This window comes from Camelus ferus, chromosome 19 (assembly GCF_009834535.1).
Source record: "Camelus ferus isolate YT-003-E chromosome 19, BCGSAC_Cfer_1.0, whole genome shotgun sequence".
NCBI lineage: Eukaryota > Metazoa > Chordata > Mammalia > Artiodactyla > Camelidae > Camelus > Camelus ferus.
The window spans coordinates 26979361-27003619 of record NC_045714.1 but is presented as its reverse complement, the minus strand read 5'-3'; positions in this window follow the sequence as shown (position 1 = coordinate 27003619).

Below are 24259 nucleotides of genomic sequence, written 5' to 3'. Positions count from 1 at the left end.
CTAGCTCAATCATCTCACTTGGAGACGCCTCAAAGTCAACATGACCAAGACTAAATCCATGATCTGTGTTAACCCCTCAGACCTGCCACCCAAAGCTAGTCTTCCTTCAGGGTTTTCTATCTCAGGGAAAGTTACTGCCATCCTTCCTGTTGAACAAGCCAGAAACCTAGGAATTTATTCTGAACACCTGCCTCTCTGTTACCAATAGCAAACCTCTGCCCATCATGAACCTCTGCAGACTTTCTCTCTTTTATAAATATTGAATCATTCTCTCTTTTTTGTGGTCAGTGCCACCACTTAGACCAACAGGAGTCATCTGATGCCTGGATGTTATGCCAGCTTACCTCTGCTTCTCTGTTCCTACCCATATGTCCTGTACACCACAGAGTGATAGTCTCACAGTCCCAAATCAAATTTGATCATGTGAGCTCACTTACAAACTCCTACTTACTTTACACATTAAAGGTTGATTTCTGTGGGACAATTTTTCTTAACTCCATCTTCTAGAATAACTTCAGACTGATTCCTTCTTCACAGGTCTTGTTTTAGCATGTAAATAACCACTCAGTAAGGTTATTATCTGCTATATCTCCCCCACTATACTGAAGGATTTTTTAGAGCTTTTAATGTGTCTAGGTTTGAGATTATTGAAACCCAAGCATGGAGCACAAGCCTGGCCAATAATAAGTGCTCAGTTAACACCTGTGCCATGAAGAAATGAATGAATACATTGGAAAGCAGGATTGAAAATATTTGGCTATCAACTTTTTCCAGATTACCTGAAGATTCAACCACTAATAAGTGTCAGGTTAAGATATTAATGTTTTTGTTTAAATAAATGAATTATTTGGGGGGTTCTAATCTTCAGCATCCATTCCCACAGTGTCCAAATGCTTTTTTCCCCTGGACTATTTGGCTCATCATTTTACACCATCAGTCACTTTAGGTGTAAGATGTAGAGACCAGACCCAACTAGGTGAACTCAGGTAGTGGGAGTTGATTGTAAAAATAACACCAGAAACAAAGGAAAGAAAACTTTCAGGACTTTTCCCCAAATCAAGTTACAAGAGGACTGGACCTTATGGGAACCCAAAGCAAGGGGCTACTTGGGATCGGATCACCTCTTCTGCTTCTCCACAGTAGTAGTCAGTGGGTCTTCATTCTCATGCTCCTCCATCAATGTGTAGTCGGGGATATATCAGATCTGGAAGGGTTTGTATAACAGCAAGTCCCCCTAATTCTGGGTGCAAAAAACTCTAGCATCTCAGGAGAAGAGGAAAAGCCACAGACAGGGAGAAAATATTTGCAAAAGACACATCTGATAAAAAAAAAAAAAAAAACTATTATCCAAAATATACAAAAAGCTCTTAAAATTCAACCAGAAAATAAACAACCTGATTTAAAAATGGGCAAACGACTTGAACAGGCACTTCACCAGTTCAGATTTTTTGCCCAGGCCATCACTCCACCAATGGACTGTTGATCAAACAAGGAGTAATGGTGTGAGGTAGGGAGTATGGGCAGGAAACTGACCTCTCCTGCCCTGGAAGCAACATGGGGCCATTTCTCTCCTAGAGTAAGACATCAGGTGCTTCTGGGGCCCCACTCAGATCTCTCTGGAGATCTCTTTGGGGGCCAGCCAACATCCAACTTCCAAATGCTTTTGATGTAAGCTCTCAGTGTCCACATGTGAACCCCTCTGCAGAGAATTGTCCTTAGCTGTTGAAAGTGACTGCTTGTGGCCCACCAGAAGGGTTTATATAATAGCACAATCCCCTTAATTCTGGATGCAAAACTCTCTAGCATCTCAGGAGAAGAAGAGAAAAGCCACACACTGGGAGAAAACATTTGCAAAAGATACATCTGATAAAGGACTATTATCCAAAATATACAAAGAACTCTTAAAATTCAACAAGAAAAAAAATCTAATTTAAAAATGGGCAAAAGACCTGAACAGGCACCTCACCAAAGAAAATACACAGATAGCAAACAAGCATATTAAAAGATGTTCAACATCATATGTTATCAGAGAATTGCAAATTAAAACAGCAATGAGATATCACTGCACAACTATTAGAATGGACAAAATCCCAAACACTGATAACACTAAATGCTGATGAGGATGTGGAGCAACAGGCACTCCCATTCATTGCTGGTAGAATGGCATAAATGGTACAGCCACTTTGGAAGATAGTTTGGCAGTTTCTTACAAAACTAAACATGATCCAGCAATCATGCTCCTTGGTATTTACTCAAATGGTTAAAAATGTGTGTTTATACAAAAACTGGCACCATGGATGTTTATAGCATCTTCATCTATAACTACCAAAACTTGGAAGCAACCAAGATATACTTCAGTAGGTAAATGGATAAATAAATTGTGATATATCCAGACAATAGATTATTATTCAGCACTAAAAAGAAATGACCTATCAAGACATTAAAAAATGTGGAGAAAGTGTAAGTGCACGTTACTAAGCAAAAGAAGCCAATCTGAAAGTCTGTGTACTGTATGATTCCAGCCCTATGACATACTAGAAAATGCAAAACTACAAAGACAGTAAAAAGGTTAATGGTTGTCGGGGGTTCAGAGGGAGGGAGAGAGATAATAGGCAGATCTCTGATGATTGTTAGGGCAGCAAAACTATTCTGTGTGATACTACAAAGGTGGATACCTGTCATTATACACTTGTCAAAACCCAGAGAATGTACAACACTAAGAGTGAACTTTGGACTTTGGGTGATAATGATGTGTCAATGTAGTTTCATTGATTTGAGCAAAAGGACCACTGTGGTGCAGGATGTTGATAATGGGGAGGTTGTATATGCTTGGGTGTAGGGATTATATGGTAACTCTCTGCATGTTTTGCTCAATTGTAGTGTGAACCTAAAACTGCTCTAAAAATAAAGTCCATTCAATAAGAAAAACAAAACTCTAATGTCATTGGAGACCTGAAGTCCAACAAGGTTGGGCTCACACTGATCCCTGGGTTGCTACTGTTTTGAGTATAATGCAAATAATAGTATTCTTAGAAGCAAAGTAGATTAAGAAGTGCCTGGGCTGCCATTTGTACTGGTAGGATGGTTCAGTAGAAAGAGCAAGTTCTCTGGGTCTTGTACCTGTAGTTGGAGTCCCCACTGTGTTCTCTCACTAGCTTTCTGAATTTGAGCAAGTCACAAGATTTCTCTAAGGCTGATTCCTAACCCATTAAATTAGAACGTCCCCACTTTGCTCATGTGGCTGTTTAAGGAATAACTGAGTTAAAAGCAAAATCACCTTTACCAGATCCACTACACTGTAATGCCCATATCCTTCCTTATGTATTTGCAGACCACAAGGAAGAAGGCACCGAGGACAGCTTCACATCTCTGCATTTATTAATCCTTGATGAAGATCTCCCACTCCACTGAGTTGGCTCCCTCCTCCACCCAACGGCTGGGAGAAAAAACTTGGACTCTGTGAGAATATAAATATTCCTGTCTCATCTCCACCAATGCTTTTATATAAGCATTTATATAAGTCCCTACTTTTATATAAGTCCTTTTCTTCACTTATCTTCCAAACACCCATTTCTAAAGGATCATGGGTCTTCCTCATAAAACAAAAAAGTAAACTTACTGTATGATCCGGCAATCCCAATTCTGGATATATATCCAGAGGGAACTTTAATGTGAAAAGATACAATTACCCCAATGTTCATAGCAGCACTATTTACAATAGCCAGGACATGGAAACAACCTAAATGTCCATTGACAAATGACTAGACAAAGAAGTTGTGATATATTTATACAAAGGAATGCTACTCTGCCATAAAAAAGAATAAAATAATGCCATTTACAGCAACATAGATGGACCTAAAGATCGTCATTCTAAGTGAAGTAAGCCAGAAAGAGAAAGAAAAATACCATATGATATCACTCATATGTGGAATTTGAAAAAAAAAATGGACACTATGAACTCACCTACAAAACAGAAGCAGACTCTCAGACATAGTAAGCAATCTTATGGTTACCAGGAAAAGGGGGCGGGAGGTGATAAACTTGGGAGTTTGATATTTACAAATGTTAGCCACTATATATAAAAATAGATTTTTTTAAAAAGTTTCTTCTGTATAGCACAGGGACCTATGCTCAATATCTTGTAATAGCCTTTAATGCAAAAAAATATGAAAGTGAACATATGTATGTGTGTGCAAGGCTGGGACATTGTGCTGTACACCAGAAATTGACACATTGTAACTTTGCTCCTGACTACAATAAAAAAAAAGTTAAAATTAAAAAATAAAGGATCATGGGTCTACATCCACCTGTAATGGGTTACAGAGCAGAGACTCTTCTTTCTTGGCACCCCTGCCCCACATCACCATCGTTCTGCCAATGATCAAAATTTAATATGTGAACTTCCTAAACAAAAAAGAAAAAGAGTTCTCCATTTTGCAGGAAAAGGAAGTCACCCAGCAAACTGGGGCCACCTTGGGAGGCTTCGGTGGCCTCTTCAGCCTCACTCCTCCACGTGTGGAGCCCACACCAGCAGCACCAGCAGCAGCTGGGGGCTTGAGAGGCAGGTACATCCGTGCTGCACCCCAGGCCAGCTGAACTGGAGCCTCTGCAGCGGGGCCCAGAAGGCCACACTTAACAAGCCGTCCAGGTGGTTCTGATGCGCACTGAAGTTTCAGGAGCACTTTGCTGCAGCAGTGGTTCTCAAAGTTCAGTGCACATCTGAACCACCTGGAGGCTAGTTAAGAGCAGCCTTGCGGGCCCCGCTGCAGAGGTTCTGATTCAAGGGTTTGGGACTGGGCCAGAGAGTCTGCATTTCTCCTAATGATGTCTCCAGGTGATACTAGTGCTCCTGTCCCAGGGACCACACTTTGAGAACTACTGTACTACCACACATCCAGAGGTAATTTCATTGGTTTCTTTTTTCTCTCTGGATACAAAAACTTGAACAGGAAGTATTGTCAAAAAGGAAAAAAAAAATGCATGATTTGAGAGAGAGCATTTATGCCTGGTTTTTCCATCACGTGGGGCTTGTGTGGGCTCCCTGGAGCCAGTTCTTCTATTCTTTATAGACAGGAAGTTACCAGGTCTTTGCAGTTCCCCCTCCAAGTATCTCAGACCCATCCTCTGCCTCCTGAGTCTGCTTATTGCTCCAAGCTGGTCTTTTCTGCCACTAAGTCCATTCTTTCTCTCTGTTTTCTTAATATTCTCATCAGATACACCTCCCCTAAGCCACACTTTAGTTGCAAAGTATGAAGTTTGTGAAGTTATCAAGGATTCTTTAGTTCCTACCATATCAAATCTGACTCCTCCTCCTGATTTTCAAGACCTCATGGCATCTGTCTTGTAACTAACTCTCTACTCTGCTTGGTTGGTCCCTTTCCTGGGACCCACATGTAAAAATATACTGCTCTTCTTTGCTGCATCTTCACTTAGAATGTTCTTTATCCCCCTCTAAACCCAACGCATCCTTCAAGGCCCAGATAAAGCACCATTTCCAACCCAGGTTTGCACACCAGCCACTGCTTCTTCCTGTCCACAGCACACGTTGCCGGGCAGTCACGTGACCCTAGCTGAGCTACCAGACACTCCCTCTGGATCCTACTTAACACAACCCTCCAGGCCACTGCTGCTAATCAAAGTGTACACAGAAGATGAAACCTCCATATTCTAACCCTTTGGCTTTTGTTTTTCAAGCTATCCCAGAATCCACCATCAAGTATCTATTCACTGTTATTCATTACATTATAATCTTACTTAGGACACAGATAAGGCTTAAAATACTTCTATGCTGCTCCAGAATTTCACATAGTCCTGAGTACAAGGGAAGACCTGAGGAATACCAGTTTGTCTTTTGATTAAACTGAAAGTATTGCAACAGATTTGCAGTTTGTTTTTTGATTAAACAGAAAGTGCAGCAGACATGCAGTGAAGCTCGCATTTGACCTGGCTGACTTCACTCGATAGAGATCCAAGTTCATCTGAGCATCTCACTTGTCACCCCAAAAATAATAGTAGAAATATTTCGCTTAATTAATTCCTTAGGTTTCCACAGAATAAAATGTACTTTAGCCTCTTCTCTTCCATAGGGAGGGAAGCAGAGGAGATACGAAATTTAAATCAGCTCAGAGGCAAACTAGCATCAAATAAGGCTGTAAACCATGCATTATTGTGTCTAAGAGTAACAGTATAAGAGTAATGGTATAAGCACAGGGAACTATATTCAATATGTTGTCATAACCTTTAATGAAAAAGAATATGAAAACAAATATATGTATGTATATGCATGACTGAGACATTATGTTGTACACCAGAAACTGACACAATGTAACTGACTATAGTTCAATAATTTAAAAGAAAAGAGTAACAGTATAAGGTAATGGCAGATTTTGATGGTGGCACCATTTAGATATGAGTCTTATCTTGGTTTGAATTAGCATTTATAAGAGCTAATTTTTTAATCTGAAGTAAAATCCTGACTTTAACTCTGTTTGTCCCTTTTCATATCTTGACATACAAAACACTAAGGGAGGTGTGGGGGAGGCACCAAGGCTGTGATTAAATCTGCTTCTCACATCTATTATCTTCTCACTTTGCATGAGCTCTAATTTAAACATCTTATTTATAGTGTAATGTTCTTAAGAGCTTTCCGGGTGTATTTAAATGGGGGTAGGTAATTGGGGCCATCCTAGCAGGAGTCAGCTCTGAGCTCGTCTTCCTGGGTGGCTGCTCCTCTCTGCTCCTGAAAAATAATGTAATTTCTTCTTTTTTTTTTTTTCAGTCTAATTTTCATGTTCATTGTTACTGCTCTGAAAATTGTGACCCCAGGCTGTAAGAGTTTAATCACATTTTCAGTTTTAATTTTATCACTAATATTTGCCATCCTCATATCATGAATTTGGCCTCTTCCTACAGAACTTCCCACTGCTCTTGACGCAAAAAATAACTAAAGTCTAAAGCAGGAAACAACTTAAAAATTGTCTGAATTAAGAATCTTTTAAAAAGTGAAAACTATACGCTATGTTTTAAATATATGTTTTTTAATGAGCAGAAACTATTTTCCAGCTCCACAAAAAGTCATTTTACCCACCTCCTCCTGTCCCTAGGTAACAGATGCCTTTGGTAAAGAGTATGATTCTGTTATTTATGGCTTGCTGGAATAATCTGATGCCAGTACATGGGGCCACATGCAAAGTGAGATGAATTTGTACACCAGCCTCTCTCGGTCTCCCCGCATCACCTGGCTTCAGTTGAGTTCTCCAGAAGAAGACCCTGCGATCAGGGTGAGTTGTGTATTAGGGACATGGACCAGGAGGGAATGGGAAGACATGGGATTAAAGGACAGGCAAGGGGATAAGATCATGAAGGGGGTGACTTCAGGTGAGGTCTCAACCTCTGCCTGATCTCAGGGGAACCTCCAAGCATAAGCAACACTCAGAGTTTATCCCCTCCTTGAAACAAGGGAGCTGGGCTCTCACACTCAGCAGTCATTGGCTACTGGTAACTCCTGGGACCGTAACCTCCCAGGTGCTTCTGCCTTTCAGTTGTGTCTGGGCAAAACATCTCCAGTAGCCAGAGAGTAGATATGTGAAGAAGGCTGCAGGTACCAGGTGTTTGCGTTGACTGGCCTGCCCACTAGATCATCTATAAGGCTCCTTCATTGCTGCTTCTAAGGATGGGCTTGTGGGGAACAGCCTCCAGCCATACTCTTTCCAGCGCATCAGAACTTCTCCACAGGGAGTACTGTCAGACCTCCATAACTGCCATTCAGTCCATATGTCCAAAATCAGGGACAATACCTTTCTCCATCAGGTTTCCCCTCTCCTCAACCCTGTTACTGCTGCATAACAGATCATTAAAAACTTTGTGTTTTTTAAAAATAGTTTTTATTATGTTGAGATATGTTCCCTCTATACCCACTTTGGTAAGAGTTTTTATCATGAATGGGTGTTGAATTTTGTCAAATGCTTTTTCTGTATCTATTGAGATGATCGTGTGGTTTTTGTCCTTTCTTTGGTTGATGTGGTGCATCACATTGATTGATTTGTGTTTGCTGAATCATCCTTGATAAATTTCAATGTTTTATTCTGCGTAGGGGTCGATGGATTGGCAGGTTGGACTGGGCTCAGCTGTGTAGTTCTTCTGGTCTTGCTGGGATCCCTCATGTGCCTGACGTCAGCTACAGGTCAGGTAGGAGGCTTTGCTGATCCTGGATGAATAGCTTATCCCTGTGGCCTCAGTTGGGATAACTGGAATGGTTGACATCTCCTTCCCCAGAGAATGTGTTCTCTCATCCTTCAAGAGGGTATCCCAAGCATATTCATATGACATACAACAGCACAAGTGGACATTGTGCAAAGTCTCAAGGTCTAGGCTCAGAACTAGCTCACTGTCACTTCGGCCACTTTGTATTAGTCACAGCAAGTCACACAGCCAAGGCTAGATTCAAGAAGTGGAAATGAGATGCAGAGTCATACTGCAAAGAGCATGGATGCAGTTGTCAACAGTCACACATAGCCTTTTGCAACATAACACAGCATCTCCACGCACAACTCTCCTACTCCCAGAAACATCAGCTTCACTCTAGGATGAGCCCCATCTTCCCAACTTAGTTCCAGGTGGAGGTTTCATCTTGTTTCCTGACACCTAAAGATGCTACCCACCCTCCAGTGCAAGGTCTCCTCTGTTCTCGGGTAGTGGGGGGTCCATCAAGTTCTCCAGAGAAACAGAACCAATAGGAATATATAGTGATATATAGAAACAGATCTATTACGAGGGATTGGCTCTTCCAGAAACATCCTCACAGAGGCACTCAGGAATAATGTTTACCAGCTATCTGGATATCCAGTCAGGTTGACACATAAAATGAGCAAGTGGAGTTAGTTCATTTCCTCTCTCCCCTAGCAGCTCAGGTAAGACAGAATACTTTCAGATTATCCCTCTAGATACATTCAATAATGCTTCTCTTTTGTTCATTTTATGTGCATCTGTGTGTGTGTGTGTGTGTGTGTGTGTGTGTGTGTGTGTGTGTGAGATGTATCCTGTTTATCTCCATGTGACATCTGATGATTGAGGATCACAAAAAAAAGCAAAGAACATAATTCTGTTTTCAGCTGCTGGGCATGTTCAGCTCTTTTGCCAGGAGATCATTCCCAGTAGCTCTAAATTATGAACTGGATAATGATAAAGGTTCTTCATGTGCCCCCATACTCAGAGGTTCATTTTAAATAAGAGAATTCATAACTGAAGGCTGTCTACAGAGCAGGAATATGAGGGAAGATAAGCTTCAAATGACCAAATGTTGTCCCCGAAGAATTTCTTCACAAGGTGTAAAAGACATTACATATTTCATCAGTTTCGAGATTGCTCATTTTTCACATTTTAACCTCTCTGAAATTAAGATATATCTTAAAATTGATGATCTCTTAAAATTACTTGGCAGCATTTTCTTAATGGCCTATCAAATAGTGGTGACTCTTACAACCAATGTTGTCTTAGATTTGAAGACAGATGGTGACCAGAACATGGAGCTGTTTCGTCATATGAACCACTGGCTGCAAAGCACATGTGAATGTGTTAAAAGGGTAACAGGCAAAGCTTTTGATATGAGTGCTCAATAATTTAACAGGCTTCACTTTTTTAAAACATTTTTTATTGAGTTATAGTCATTTTACAATGTTGTGTCAAATTCCAGTGTAGAGCACAATTTTTCAATTATACATTAACATACATATATTCATTGTCACATTTTTTTCACTGCGAGCTACCACAAGATCTTGTATATATTGCCCTGTGCTATACAGTATAATCTTGTTTATATACTCTGCATATGCCTGTGGGATTTCAAAATTTGTAGATACTGACAGGCATATGCAGGCTTCACTTTTTTAAATGAGTCAATAATTCTGGGTTCAGCCAATTTAAGCATATGCATGGGTGGGATGACCATGTCAGCAAGCATGAGAGGAATCCCTTAGAATCATCCTCAAAATATTTTGGAGTTCAAGGGAAACATTTTTTTTCTGGCTGCCTTAATAATCAGCTTAAATTTTAAATTAGCTATACTGTATAAAGGAGTGTTCCTGAGTCACCATCAAAAGGTAGCCTGAGATGCATAAAATCCCGGCAATTCTCTTGGCTTATAGATCTGAGGAGAGGAAATTGGAGAGGCATCAACTGAGATCTGACATTTCCAACCTCACCCTCTGGGTTCATGCCTCATACACTCTGTTTGAAAATATTTTTCTTCATTCCCATGACTGATTCCCAGTCTACAGTCCACCCAGATGTGCTTACCTATTTAGTTAAAAACGGATCTGTTAGAGAATTAAGGTATTAAAAATCTCTGTACGGCAGTTTTCCCCATCTCTCCAGTTTTCCCCCGGACATAGGTGTTATCTTGAAAATCAGAAAATTGTTGAAATGAAAGAAAAATCATCTGCAGAAGAGCAAAACAGATCACATCACACACAGGAAGTGAGCAGAATAAGGAAAGCTAACTCAACTGCTGCACTCACGGCAGGCCAGGCCACTAACCGACGGGGTCACCACAACTTCCAGTGCTCAGTGCTGCTCCCATCTCCCTTTACAGATGGGGAAACAATGACACGAGAATGTCAGAGCTACACTAAGACCACACATCTGCTGGTGGGGCAGCAGAACTGAAGACGAGCAGTCAGGCCCCCGAGTCCATGTCACTCTACAGCCTGAAGCAGAAGCAGGTCAGAGCCTCAAGCCATCATTCAGTTTTTTCATTTCTTTGTAGCTGCACCATGAATGGATGATTTTCTCTCTCAAGCTTAACCTCCTTATTTGTAATGTGGGAATCCTGGCATTAATAATAACTGACCCTTTATAAGGATCAGATGGAACAATGTATATACATATATATATGCCTCGTAAACTGTCAAGCGATGTGTAAACATGCCATTAGTAACACCGACCTCTTTTCTGCCTCAAAACTTGTTTAAGAACATAGGGAGGGGTTATCTCCTCCAGAACCTGCTCTCCCATCAGCCTGCTATTTTGGCAATAAAGTACAAAACTGTTTTCTCTCGTATCTCAGAACTAGGCTCCATAGCTACAGTCCTCACTCTGCCGTCAGTGTCTTGCCCAGAATTCCACAGCCAAGACAGGAAATCACAGCACCCCCCGCCTCGTCCTACGACAGACATTGATGATCAAGGGTAAATCTCATGCCGGCTTAGCTAAAGCTCAAATGCTTCCTCAGAATCCTTCTTAACGGGGGATCTAAGATTGCTACTACCAATCAAATGTCATGAACAGCTGTGATCGAATCAACTTGCCATTCCTGTTGCAAGGCAGCCTCGAATGCAATCACAGGCAGAATCTAGAACTGAAGAGGAGGGGAACTCTTTGAAACATGAAGCTGGTAACAGTAGTCGGGTGACTGGTTCTGTTGTGCAGGTCACGTGACTTCTTGTGTCTCCATTTCCGCATGGTTCTAATGAGAGAGTTGGATTCTGGCCTCTCACAATGTCAGTTTTGATTCTGGCCTATAGGTTCCTTTTCTAACCTCTAACATCTTCCAAATTAGTTTCTGCTTTTCCTCTTACCCACCTGAATTGCCATCCCTTCCTCCCAATCCATTTCAGCCACACTTTCTGTAAGAGCTATTTCTTGGCTACTCCAGTTGATAAGGACCCCGTCTTCCACTGACTGACTTTAACATTAATCATGCGTGGATTCACTTGGCGTCCTGTGTGCTGGTAAACTAGACTGCAAGCTCCCTGCAGGGGCAGGTCCAGAGACTACGTTTCTTTCCCTCTCAGTCCGTGCACAGAGTTTGATACACAGATACTCAATGATAAACACCTGAGTATATATTGCGCTTTATAATTTTCAAAGACCTTTCAAGTTTATTTGTTGTAAATTGATTCACTCGAGTTTATTTGTTCTAAATTGATGCATTCAATTTCCCTGGAAATTTTAATATTAGAAATGTTGATTAGGGCTATTTCCTAATAATATATTAATACATTTAATAATAATCCTACATTTTTTCCTAGTTATTTTCCTATTATTTAGGAAAAGAACTAAAACTAGTCTCCCAAGTTATCCTTTAATAGCATTTCTTTTTCTCCATAAAGACTATGGTCTAGCTCATTATGCCAGGACTACAAACTGAGAAAAAAGAAAAGGTAAAAAACAAAACGTCTCAGATGCACTCAGGATCACTTCTTAGGACTCAACTTTAACATGCATAGTTCTGTGGCTGATTTTAAGTGCATCTTTCAGTTACTTTATTTAAATATTACTGTAGATACTTAAATATAGTTTATAATTGATATTTATTGACATGGTTGATAAAAATAATATAACTATTATACTTAGTTTAAAATATATAAATGTTTTATAGTTTGACTATAGGTATTTTATAACTCATAGAGTCAAACAGATTTTATAATTATATTTCATGATGTGTACAATAACTAATTACTATTACTTATACCCTGTTTCTTTTGAAAAACAATTGAGATGGATTTTCTATAGTACAGCTGAAGTAATGAGATGGCCTCCCCACCCACCTTGACCTCACATCTTTCTGTTTGTTTTTATTTTGATGTGAAACATTTTGCTTTGCTTTTCTCTTTCCAGTGCTGGCTTTCTCTCCAGTTAGGGTGTCAGGCCTACATCACAGGCTGTAAAGAAAGGAGGAAGGATTCAGACACAGTTGGATTAAATGATAAAGAATCTGACAGAGAAGAAATTCCATTATCACCACCCTGGAAATTGAGTTGTTTTCTCTGCATCAAAAGGTGGGGAGAGAGGGAAGAAAGTCTTCAAAATGGATTTCCTTTCATTTCCCCTTCAATTCACTGCACTTGGGTGTCCAGTGCACTCCATACTCTCGGACCTTGAAAGAACCTGAACTTGACTGTAAAGCACTGGGAATTTCAGCTCAAGCAGATCTGACAGGAGAAGACAGATGCCTGAACAGATGCAGCTCATACATAGAGAGATTATTTCTTTTTTTAACCCAAAGTTGCTGGTTTTTCTTCTATAAAAACCTTTTCCCTGATGAGATAAATTTCAAAGTGTGAAAATTTTGACATTTCTCTTTGCACATCACAAGTTAACTGTGTTTATTTATTTACTTATTTTGAGTGTGTGTGTGTGTGTGTTGGTGTGTGTGGCTAATGTAATTGTCAGATGGTGGATTGAGAAGGCAAGATTCAGGTACTGTCAAAACCCTTGGGCTGTTGCCATGTTTCTGAAACTTCTGGTGTTCCGCTGAGCTTCCTGGGGGCCTGATTTCCCTGATGTGTGAATTGCTACAGAAATTAAAACGTGGCCAATGCCGGAATCTGCACTGACAAGCTGATGAGATCCATGTCCCTGGAGTTCCCCTCAAGTCTCCCTGGCCCTGTCAGAGAAATCACCACATCTGCTTCAGATTGCTACCTGAGGAGGAGGTGAGGACTTTACAGGCATCTGAAAAAGACTGTAAAAGAGAAAGAGAATTCTGTGCAAAAAAAAAGGAAGAGGAATTCCATATGGCTGAGGGTGAACTGGGTTGGCATGAAGTGTGCAAGTGACCTCATGTTCTGCATCTACAGGGAAAGAGAACTGAGAAGAACAGATAGTTATAGATACAGTGGAGGAAAATGTGTGAAATGAGCACCCCTCCTGTGCATTCTAGGGTTTCTGTAACCACACAACAAAACATACCACTTACGTTGGTTGACTGGCCAACATTGATTTACCAATATCAACCCCAATGTTCCTGAGACAGAAAAACCAAGAGAAAAATCCCTATTTTCTGCATCCAGTCCCCCCTGTTCGTCCTAGTGACAATGTTTCCCCCTTTCTCTCGGGCTGGAGCCCTCGGAGTGTGGTCACTAGACCTGCTGTAGCTTCATCGTCTGGGGACCTGTTAGAAATGCAGATTCTGGGGCCACATCCCAGACCTACTGAACCTGAAGCTCTGGGATGGTGCTCACCAGTGTGCGTCTTCACAGGCTGGCAGTGTGTTCCTAATGCACAAGGAAGTTTGAAAACCACAGCTAGTGCAGGACATCGTCAGTCTCTTGATCTCAGCTGATTTACTCTCATCGGCGTGCAATATGAGCCAGCACCTGCTACATTAAAAAAATCCTTTCTCGTCTTCATGACGTCCGGCTGTCTTCCCTCTCTCCCTACTGTCACAGCATTATTTCTTTTAAAATTTTGTCCACAGAGCAAGATGACAGAGTAGAAGCCCAAGACCTTGCTCTCCTGTAGAGACCTTGACTTAACAACTGTATGGGGTCCAAAAGCCGTTTGAGAACCCAAGATACTAGTTGAAAAGTTGCAGTACCCATGGCATACTCAAAGCCAAGAACAGCTGCATTGGAACAGATGAGAAAATCCATTATATCTCACCATGCAGGGCCTTCCCCAAGCCAGCAGAGCTCAGCACGATTAGAGGTAACACCCAATTCATGGCTTCCCCATTGCAGGGGGTGGAGGAGGAGGGAAAAAAGGAAATGTATGTCCAACATTCTGGTTTTCAGGGGACTGCCTGAAGGATGGGTTCCCATCTTGTCTGACACTGAGCACTGATGGAGATCTGGCAGACATTGGATGTCTGGGGACTGTTAAGAAGAAAAAGCCCCTTGGTTTGTTGCAAAACCAGGGACTCTGCAGTACTGAAGGCAGACAGCAGAGGGAGAGATAAATTACAAGCTTTTTAAGGAGAAATACAAGGCACAGTGAAATTAACATATCAAAAGTTAAAGACAAGGAGAGAATCTTAAAAGCAGCAAGAGAAAAACAACTTGTTACATCAAGGGATCTCCCATAAGACTGTCATCATATTTTTCAGCAGAAACTTTGTAGGCCAGAATGGAATGGCATGACACATTCAGTGTTGGGAAAAAAACCAAAAAACAAAAAACACTTCCAACCAAGAATACTCTACCTGGCAAAGTGATCATTCAGAATTGAAGGAGAGATAAAGAGTTTTCCAGATAAACAAAAGCTAAAAGAGTTCATCACTCTAAATGTTACAATAAGTGTTAAAAACAATTCTTTAAGCTGAAAAAAAAATTGCACTAACTAGTAACAAGAACTCTTGTGAAAGAATAAATCTCACTGAAAAGATAAGAATATGGTAAGGTAGTGAATTAATTACTTATAAAGCTAATATGAAAGTTAGAAATCAAAAGTAGTAAAAACAACTGTAACTACAATAATTGTTTAAGGGTTCCACGCAGTAAAAAAGAAGTAAAATGTGACATCAAAAACATAAAATGTAGGGGAGAGTAAAAATGTTGAGCTTTGGAATGGGATCAAACTTAAGTTGTTATGATCTTAAAACAGACTATTACAGATGTAAGTTGTTCTATGTAAGCCTCATGGTAATCACAAAGCAAAAATCTATAGTAAATATGAAAAACAGGAAAAGAAAGAAATATAAGTACACCACAAAATGAAGTCATTCAACCACAAGGAAAGAGAGCAATCTCGAGAAAGAAGAACAGCCTCCCTGATGTCAAACTATATTACAAAGCTCTAGTAATTAAAACAGTATGTATGCTATTGGCATAAAAAGAGACCCATCAATCAATGGAACAGAACAGAGAACCCAAAAATAAACCCATAATGTACAACAAAGGAGCCAAGAATATACAATGAGGAAAGGACAGTCTCTTCAATAAATGGTGTTGGGAAAAATGGACAGCCATATGGAAAAGAATCACTATCTTAAATTATATATAAAAATTAACTCAGAATGGATTGAAGACTTGAACATAAGACCTGATACTATAAAACTCCCAGAAGAAAGCTTAGGTAGTAAACTTCTTGATACAGTTCTTGGCAATGATTGTTTGGAATGATACCAAAAGCAGAAACAACAGAAGCAAAAATAAACAGCTGGGACAACATCAAGCTAAAAAAACTTCTGAACAGCAAAGAAAGCCATCAACCAAGTGAAAAGGCAACCTACTAAATGGTAGAAAAATTGGCAAGTCATATATCCTGGTAAGGGATTAATATCAAAATTATATAAGGAACTCATACAACAACAATCCCATTGAAAAATGAGCAGAAGATCTGAACAGACATTTTCCTAAAGAAGACATACAGATGGCAAACAGGTACATGAAAAGATGCTCAGTATCATTAATCATCAGGGAAATGCAAATCAAAGCCATGATGAAATATCATCCCACGTGTGTTAAGAGTGACTATTAGCAAAAAGAAATAAAAAGCGCTAAAAGTATGTAGAGAAAAGAAAACCCTTGTGCACTCTCAGTAGGAGTTTAAATTGCTGCAGCTACTGTAGAAAATAGTATGTAGGTTCTTCAAAAAATCCAAAGCAGAACTACAACATGATCCAACAATTCCACTGTGCTGTTGCTGCGGATGGGCATGGCCCATCCTGCCCCTTTTACCTAGTTGTAGCTTTACCTGTCCCTTGGGTCTCAGTAGGGCTCAAGCATCACTTCCTCTGGGACACTTTCCCTGATTTTGTCAAATCCCCTCTCATGGAAGCCAACTTCTCAGTTCACAGCATTCATCACAGTTGCTGGTTTTTATTTGTTTATGTGATTATATTTGATTCATGTCTGTTTTTCCCCAAAGGAAGAAACTGTCCACTTTGTTTCACATCTTATTGCCAATATAGTAAGTACTCCATAGATGTTTACTGAAAAATACCTCTGGTGGCTTTTTGCAGCATAAAGATGCATGCTGGTTTTTTTTTCAGGACAGACTGGTGAATGCCTGTTGTCCTGGCAATAGTGTAATTAAAAGGGGCCCAATTCAGATGATCAATTATGTGTTCATTCCAGTTATGTGACATTGGAAGTGTCACTAAAAATGTATCAGGATTAAAAAATCTAACTAAATCACTTTAAAATGATTGGCTTCAAAGAGTACTTACATATATATATATATATCAATGTTTTTTAAACTGTAGGGTCATCACCTGATAGTGCACACTGACTACCACTTTTATGAATTAGGTTAGACTATAATAAAGTAGAAATTCCTCAAATTATTCACATTGAACCACAAGTGGATAAACAAGCATTACTTGGGAATACATTCTTTTTCAGTATATAGCACTATATGTGCAGGTGAGGAAGTAAAGTGCTTGGCTTTGTACCATGGGTTGTGAGGATGCTACGGGTCCCCACCCAGGCTGCACTGACCAGGCCACTGCAGCATCTCCCAGCTGCTTTGAATGTTGGCTGCTGACAGTTTGCAGCTGTGCCTTTTGCAGGAGACTCACCCTCTAGAGAGGCTCCTGGAAATGCCCAGGGGCAGATGGTGACTGAACAATATGTAGGCAGAAAAGACCACCTCCGGACCTCCAGGAGAGCAGCTACATGGTACCCTTCACGTTCCAGAAATTTCTAGTGAGGTCAAGCCAAAGCCAGACTCTGTGGGAGCCTATATCCATGCCTGACTTCCCTGTCCATCTGCTTTCTTTGCTCCCATACAGGTTCCCCCTGAGAACCCTCCACCAATAAGTCACTTGTACCAAAATCCCGAGCTCAGGTTCTGTTTCTAAACAGCTGTCATTTAAAAACCATGAAAAACACTAGGATAAATATATTACTTTAAAAGTATGATAATTTATGTTTCCAGGAGTTCATTTTACCTTCCAGCATAGTCTTCAGGAAAGGGGCAAAATCTGACACAGAAAGTCCTGTACAAGGAAATGCTGAATTGGTTTTTGAACTGAGACTCAGGAAAACAGGTGTGCCGGCCATCTGCTGGTTGGGGGGATGCTCTTCCCCAAAATATGTCAGTCCAGACGTCGATGTGCATAAGACTCCAGACCTACAAGGTGTGAGGGAAACGGAAGGGAAGGAGTGGCCTCATTTCCCTCTGTAAACCGAGGCAGGCAAGTGTGCTCGGATGCTGAGACCCCTTAAAAAATATCACATCCGAGCCAGCTGTGTTTTTCTGTTGAAGAGTTCTCTCATGTTATGCCCAGACAGGAGACGGCACAGACAGTCAGCGTGGACACCCAACCCCCCGGAGTCCTCAGAGTCACCCCACAGCTGCCATCCAGGGCTTCCTGGGCTCCTGTGGGGTGTCCAGTCCTGCCACCTCCACCTGCTCATTGTTTGACAAATGCCAAGGCTTCTGTGAGGACACGTCTCTCCTGTGGTTCAAGGCACAGGATCTAGACTGGAGAAAATACACCCTGGCTCTGAACAAGAAAAACGAATGGAATATTTCTGTATCGGTCAAATACAGACCCTGGGAAATGTAAGGCAGAGAAACAAACACACTTCAGCTAAACATTCAGGGTCTTTTGTTTGGATGGTGATTATTTATGTATTTATGGAAAACTCACTGTTAGTAGGCTTTCGGACTACTTTTTAAACAATAATATCAGGCAGAAATCACCTAGATCTGCTCAAGTTTTTCGTAGATAAAAGGAAGAGGAAAGAGCAAGGGTGTGGGAAGAGGCTGTGGCCAAACCAAAAACAGAATTCCCAGAAACTCACCAAATCACCCCAAAGTAACCAAAGAGTAGTTAACTGTTCAGAACCTGTTATTCTGTATAGAAAAAAAAGACCTCCTCTTTTCCCCACAGTATTCCTTGCTAATTGGGAGTGGGTTTGTTAAATAAATTTTGGTTCATTTTGGCAACGGAACATGATACAAGCCATTTATGAAAAAGGAGACAGATGATATGTTTCTATACAAAATGTTCTCCAGGATAACGTTTTTAATGAAAAAGAGGAAGACCCAAAATAATGTGCAAAATATCCGTGGCAAAACCATGAAGATTCACCTTATACACATGCATGTGTATAAACGTGTCGATGTATAGGTGTGTAAAACAGTACAAAATCTGCAAAACACAGAAACACACATTCTTGGAAGGAGACTGGGAAGGGATGTAGGAGGGAGCCTCTTTTCACTGTCTGCCCTTTTTCCTAGATATTTTTTCCCGTGTGCACCTACAATCGATTCAAAAACATTTCAAAAGATGACAACCCACAGACCAAAACAGGCAATAACACACTAAGCAACATGTGTTCTGTTGTGGCAAGCCGGTAGTTAAGCAACACCATTCATATTTGCTAAGTCAGACTCTTACTATGTATATATACATCAGTCCTTGAAATTCCCAAAGATGCTTTGAAAATACACTGTGATGATTGTAGCTTCCTGAGGCACCATGTTGTGCTCTGAAGCCGTAATTGCTACGTCCTAGCACTGTGGTCTCACAGAGGCATCTGTGTTTACTGATATCACATATGAACCATTAAGGGAAAATATATGCAGTGGGAAAGCCCAGACTTCCCCACCCAATACAGTTCCCAAGGCTGTCTTGTGAGAGAGCATCCTGTCTGGAATGGGTCACAGTGACGGCTGACTCACAGGGAGAGAAGGCCACGGACCTTCTGAGTAAACAGAGTCTTTATCCCCTTGTGAGAAATGGGGCTTCCAAGGAAGGTGATGGCTTCAGAGTTGACATTAATTTTTTAGGCACTGTATTAGGAAGCAGCATCCTTAATCCTCCCCGAAATGTTGGGAATGAAAACCCAAATTTCTAAAATGTTTACTTTAGAGCAAAGTATAGCAACCACCTAGTGATTCTCAAGGATGTAGCAACTAAGATCTAAAAATATTTTCTGGTTCGGGGGGAGGGCTTTGCAGATGGGGTGTTGCGAGCAGGGGATGGGGGCACGGAGAACCCAGAAGAGCAGCCATCTGAGCAGATTTCACACGATTAATAGGGAGTTTGTTGGCTCGTGGACTTTAAAAATAGAACTTCATTTCTGAGGGGTGGGTGCCCTGTTCCAGAGCCCTAGAAGTAGCCTGCTGAGAGGGATGATTAAAATGAAAGATTGTGCCACTTTAAGGAAATGTTGGCATAAAAAAAATGTCAGCGATTACTGATGCTCCAGCCACCTTCTAAAAGGTTTCTGCAAATTGCTTTCCTTGGATGAAATACCAAATATCTGTTCCCAAATGTTATGAAGCAAAATAAATCACATTCCATTGACACATCCAATATGTCGTATCAGAGACCCTGAATCCAAACAAAGCAAAGCTGCCGTTACCTCGGCGCTGTTACAGTTCTTTCTCTTGCTTTTGTATTAAAGGCTGCAAGATGAAAACTGTTTCCCTGTAAACAAAAAAATTGTCTTTGCCTCCTCTCTGCATGAAATGAGAAATCAAATCAGCCACAGACAATTTTTTAGAGTTCAAAAGTAACTCAGAAATCACCTACTCTGACCCCTGACTTTGATAAATGAAGAAGGTGAAGCCCAGAGAGGGTGAATCACTTTTGCAAGGTCGCACTGCTGGAGATCCACACAGGCAGAACTGGAATCTCTACTGCTCAGCTCTCAGCTTATTGGTAACGCTTCCTTCTGCTCAGGAGGGGGTACTAAAACACTCAAGGGAGTTGTCCAGACCTTGCATATTAGAATCAAAGTTTTAAGAGAAAGCTGATTTCTCAAGCAGTAGCCCATGCATGAATAAGGCAATTTTTTTGAAGTATGCAAAGAAAGAAATAGAAATAGCTTATTCTACAAAATAATTCAGTATTAAAATTCCATGCACTATGGGACGATCTGTTGCATTTCACAGATGTCAATACTGAGGCACGGTGCCATCAACAATATTTATTCAGGTGCAGGAGATGCCATTGGATCTCCTTCGCTAGCAGGTGCCCCCACCTCTCAGATACTGCAAGTGTTGGCTGCTGAGAACTCATGGCTGCCCCTTTTGCCAGGGAATTAATTTGCCTGCTCTCCCAGAAATGCCCCAGAGAATCATCAATGACTAGTTGACATGGGAACACAGAAAGCCAGCCTCCCGCGCCTCAACTCAGTGGTTTTATTCACACTCCAGAGCTCCCTGTGGGATCAGGCTGAGGCCAGGTCCCATGGTTGTTCAGCTCCTTCCCCTGCCCCATTCTGCTTCCCTTGCCTCCCTATAGGTTGTCCTGAGAGCCTGCCTTCAGTAAATCAAGTGCTTCCAGGAACCCTGACCTAAAATAACACCAAGTGAGTGTGTAGGAGAGATTTAAGACATGTCAGGCAGCAACTGTCTATATCCCATGTCTTCCTCCGTTTCCACTTTGGTCTCCACGCAAACGTGTGTCTGAGACAGAGGGTTGTGTAAGTTTCTGCAGCAAGCAGACGATGGGTAATACGGAGTGTTTCCTAGTTCTACTGCTTAGTCATATGCGCTCTGACTTGTCCATTGAATTACAAAATGCCCTTTGTCATCTTTACATTTTTCCTAAAATCAAATAAAGAAAAACCAGATTTTGGGTGTGGGAATGACTTGAAAGCAAAGAAACAGACCTGAAGGTACAAATGTGAGTTTCAAGTCACTAACATTGAATAGGAGTTTGGGGGTTTCTCCTGCCTTCTGCCTTCAGTTTTCCTCACGTGTGGTAAAGAGCCAGATGCCAGGCACTGAGACCTTGATCCTCATGGCAGATTGAGGGCCCTCAGCAGATACAGAGCTCATAGATTCTCTTGCTTAAGATTTTTTGGATGTCAGCAACAAAAAATGACTCTGCCCTGCTTAAGCGATGTGGGTATTTATTGATAAGGTAAGGAGACAAACAAAGGCTTGGATGGCTGACCCGGTGAGAGCACAGAGCAAAGGATGCTGCATGGACTATCAAGATTCAGGATTCTGGAGGAAGGTTCACCTGGCCAAACTGACGTCACAGTCCCCCTGCTTGGCTGCACTGGGTTAATGAGAGTAGAGACCTCGGGAACGGGTTGCCTGACCTTAGCTGCACATTTAAATCACTTGTGGGGGGGTCTATAAAACCTGATACATAGGCCATGGCACAGACCAATTACATCAGAATAGCTGGAGGTGGGACCAAGGCACTGGATATTTTTCAATCCCCCCCCCAAGAGATTTCATTGTGTAACCAAACACTGGTATAAAAGAAAAGCCTTCAGAGAGCACTTCAGATTATTTTGTAGGAGGGCAGGGTACAATTCTTAGAATCCTGATGTGACTCTACCAAATTAGAAAGAAAGTAACTTCCCCAAAGAAAATTAGGTGACACTAAAAAGAAGGGGGATGGATACTGAATGGCCAATCGGTCAATCCATTGTACATACAATCCAGTCAAACATTGTTCCAACACTTAGAGTAAGCTCTGGCACACAACATACACTCAATAAATAGTTGCTGAATAAACAAATAACAAGAAGTTCTCAAAATGTCATATACAATATAATTCCACCAAGAAAATTACTGACTTTTCTCATTTAATCTGAGAAAAACTCTAGCACAGATAAGAGTAAATCTTTATCAGGAAAGGATGAAACAAAGACACGGAGGAAAAAGTAAGTGATGCACCTGTGAGAAATTGTTCTGAAATGAATAGAATCTATTGGGTTGTACACTCTTCTGTTAGACACTCATCTTTATTTACCACCACCATTAATGAATAGATTCTGCTGCTGCCAACTTGCAATAAACCCTATACTCTTTCTTGTTTACATTTTCAATACAACCATCTGCTTTGATTGATCAGATAAAAGCCATTTGTTTTTTGTCTCTCACACCTTGATACTCAAAAGTGTGATTGGAGGATCATCACTGTCTCTCCTGGAAGTGTGTTAGAAAGGCAGAATTTGGAGCCCCACTACGAATATACTGACTTCAGCACCTGCATTTTAATAAGATCCAGAGGAAAAGCCATATGTACATTGATGTGTGGAAACAGTTAGCCTAGCCACGCAGCCTCATATGCCTAAAATGGCCAACTCTGCCTGTGATTCAGACCTGGAGGGAAGAAGTTTGTGAACAAGGCACTTTGGACATGGTGCCCTTGCTCAATGCTCTCAACCCAAATCCCTTAGATTTGCCCAAGGCAAATGGCAAATGGTTGCAGTGAGGCTCTGGCTTCTGTTGAGGTCCTGGACGTTGTGACCTCATACTCCGAACAAGTAAATGGAGACCAACACCATAGTCTAGCCAAGAACCTAATACAGACTCTGGGGGGAAATTTGGCATACAGAGACCTGTGGCCCCTGAGGGGAATGTTGATGTCAACTCAGTGTGAATGTGCTGGGTCCCCAGAAGTCCCAGTGGCAGGTGAGCAAGCAAGCTGGGCACTTCCTTCAGGTGGGAGAGCAGAGACAGGAGGAGTGGGGCGGGTGCCCATCTGCCCACTTCTACCCCACAGTCCCGGAGGTAGAGACCCCTCTGCCTTTCCACTGCCTGTGAATTCAAAATGCTCATTGAGATTCATGCTGAATGGAGAAAGAAAACACATCCATAGGCATGTCATTGAAAAAAGTCCTGATCTCTAAGGATAAAGAACACGTAGCACACTTGAAGGTGGAAAGAGTAATCTCCTATGAAAGAATGCCTTGTTGCTAACATTAGATAAAAGAGGATACTGGGACATCAATTTATATCCAGCTAAAATCTCATTAATATATCAGGGTGAACAAAAGCTATTTGAGAAGAGGAAAGAATTTGGAGAAAATATCACTTAAGAACCCCATCTGAGAAAAGAACTGAAAAGACTCTATTCCAACAACAAATGAGAAAATTCAGAAACCTGAAAAGACAACAGTAAGCAATTATTATACATAATATGTATGTTGCATGTATATATGTGGATATGTGGATATATATAATGTATGTAAGTTCATATATAGTTATTAAGCTATACAGATAAATATAAACAAAATTAAAAAATAAGAATAAGTAGCAATGTGTAATATCAGAAATTAGTGACATTAAATACAGGAGGACATATTTAAGGAAAAGTTAACCTTTAAAAGGTTAATAAATACTATACTTTATCTGTTAAGCCTAGAAAAAATGGTTACCAGGGAAGCAGTAAAAAGGTTTCAACATCTTTTTAGGGGAAGAAAAAATAAAAGTAGAAGAGGATAATGGAAGTAGGTTTGTAAAATCTCATTTTATTGGAATGGAGTAAGGTAGGAAGAAAACTGATTTTTCTTTGAGAGGCAGAGTAATCTCTTCTTTTTAAGAGTAGTAAACATTATTATTTGATCGTTTAGATCAAGAGAATGGATATGAGTTATCAATGGCAAGGAAGAATACAGTAGACTTTCCAAATTAGCAAAGAGGAAAAGAGAATAAACAGGAAAAGCAAGACAAAGGAAAAGAAGAAACAGCAATCTGTCCAACAGTGAACATAAAACAAGATCAAAGGAATACATGAGGTATATCAGTCGCCATATAAAATGTAAAAGAATAGGAATCTATCACAAAAAGACAGAGGCAACACATTTCTTTATAAAACAAACCACAGCCAGAT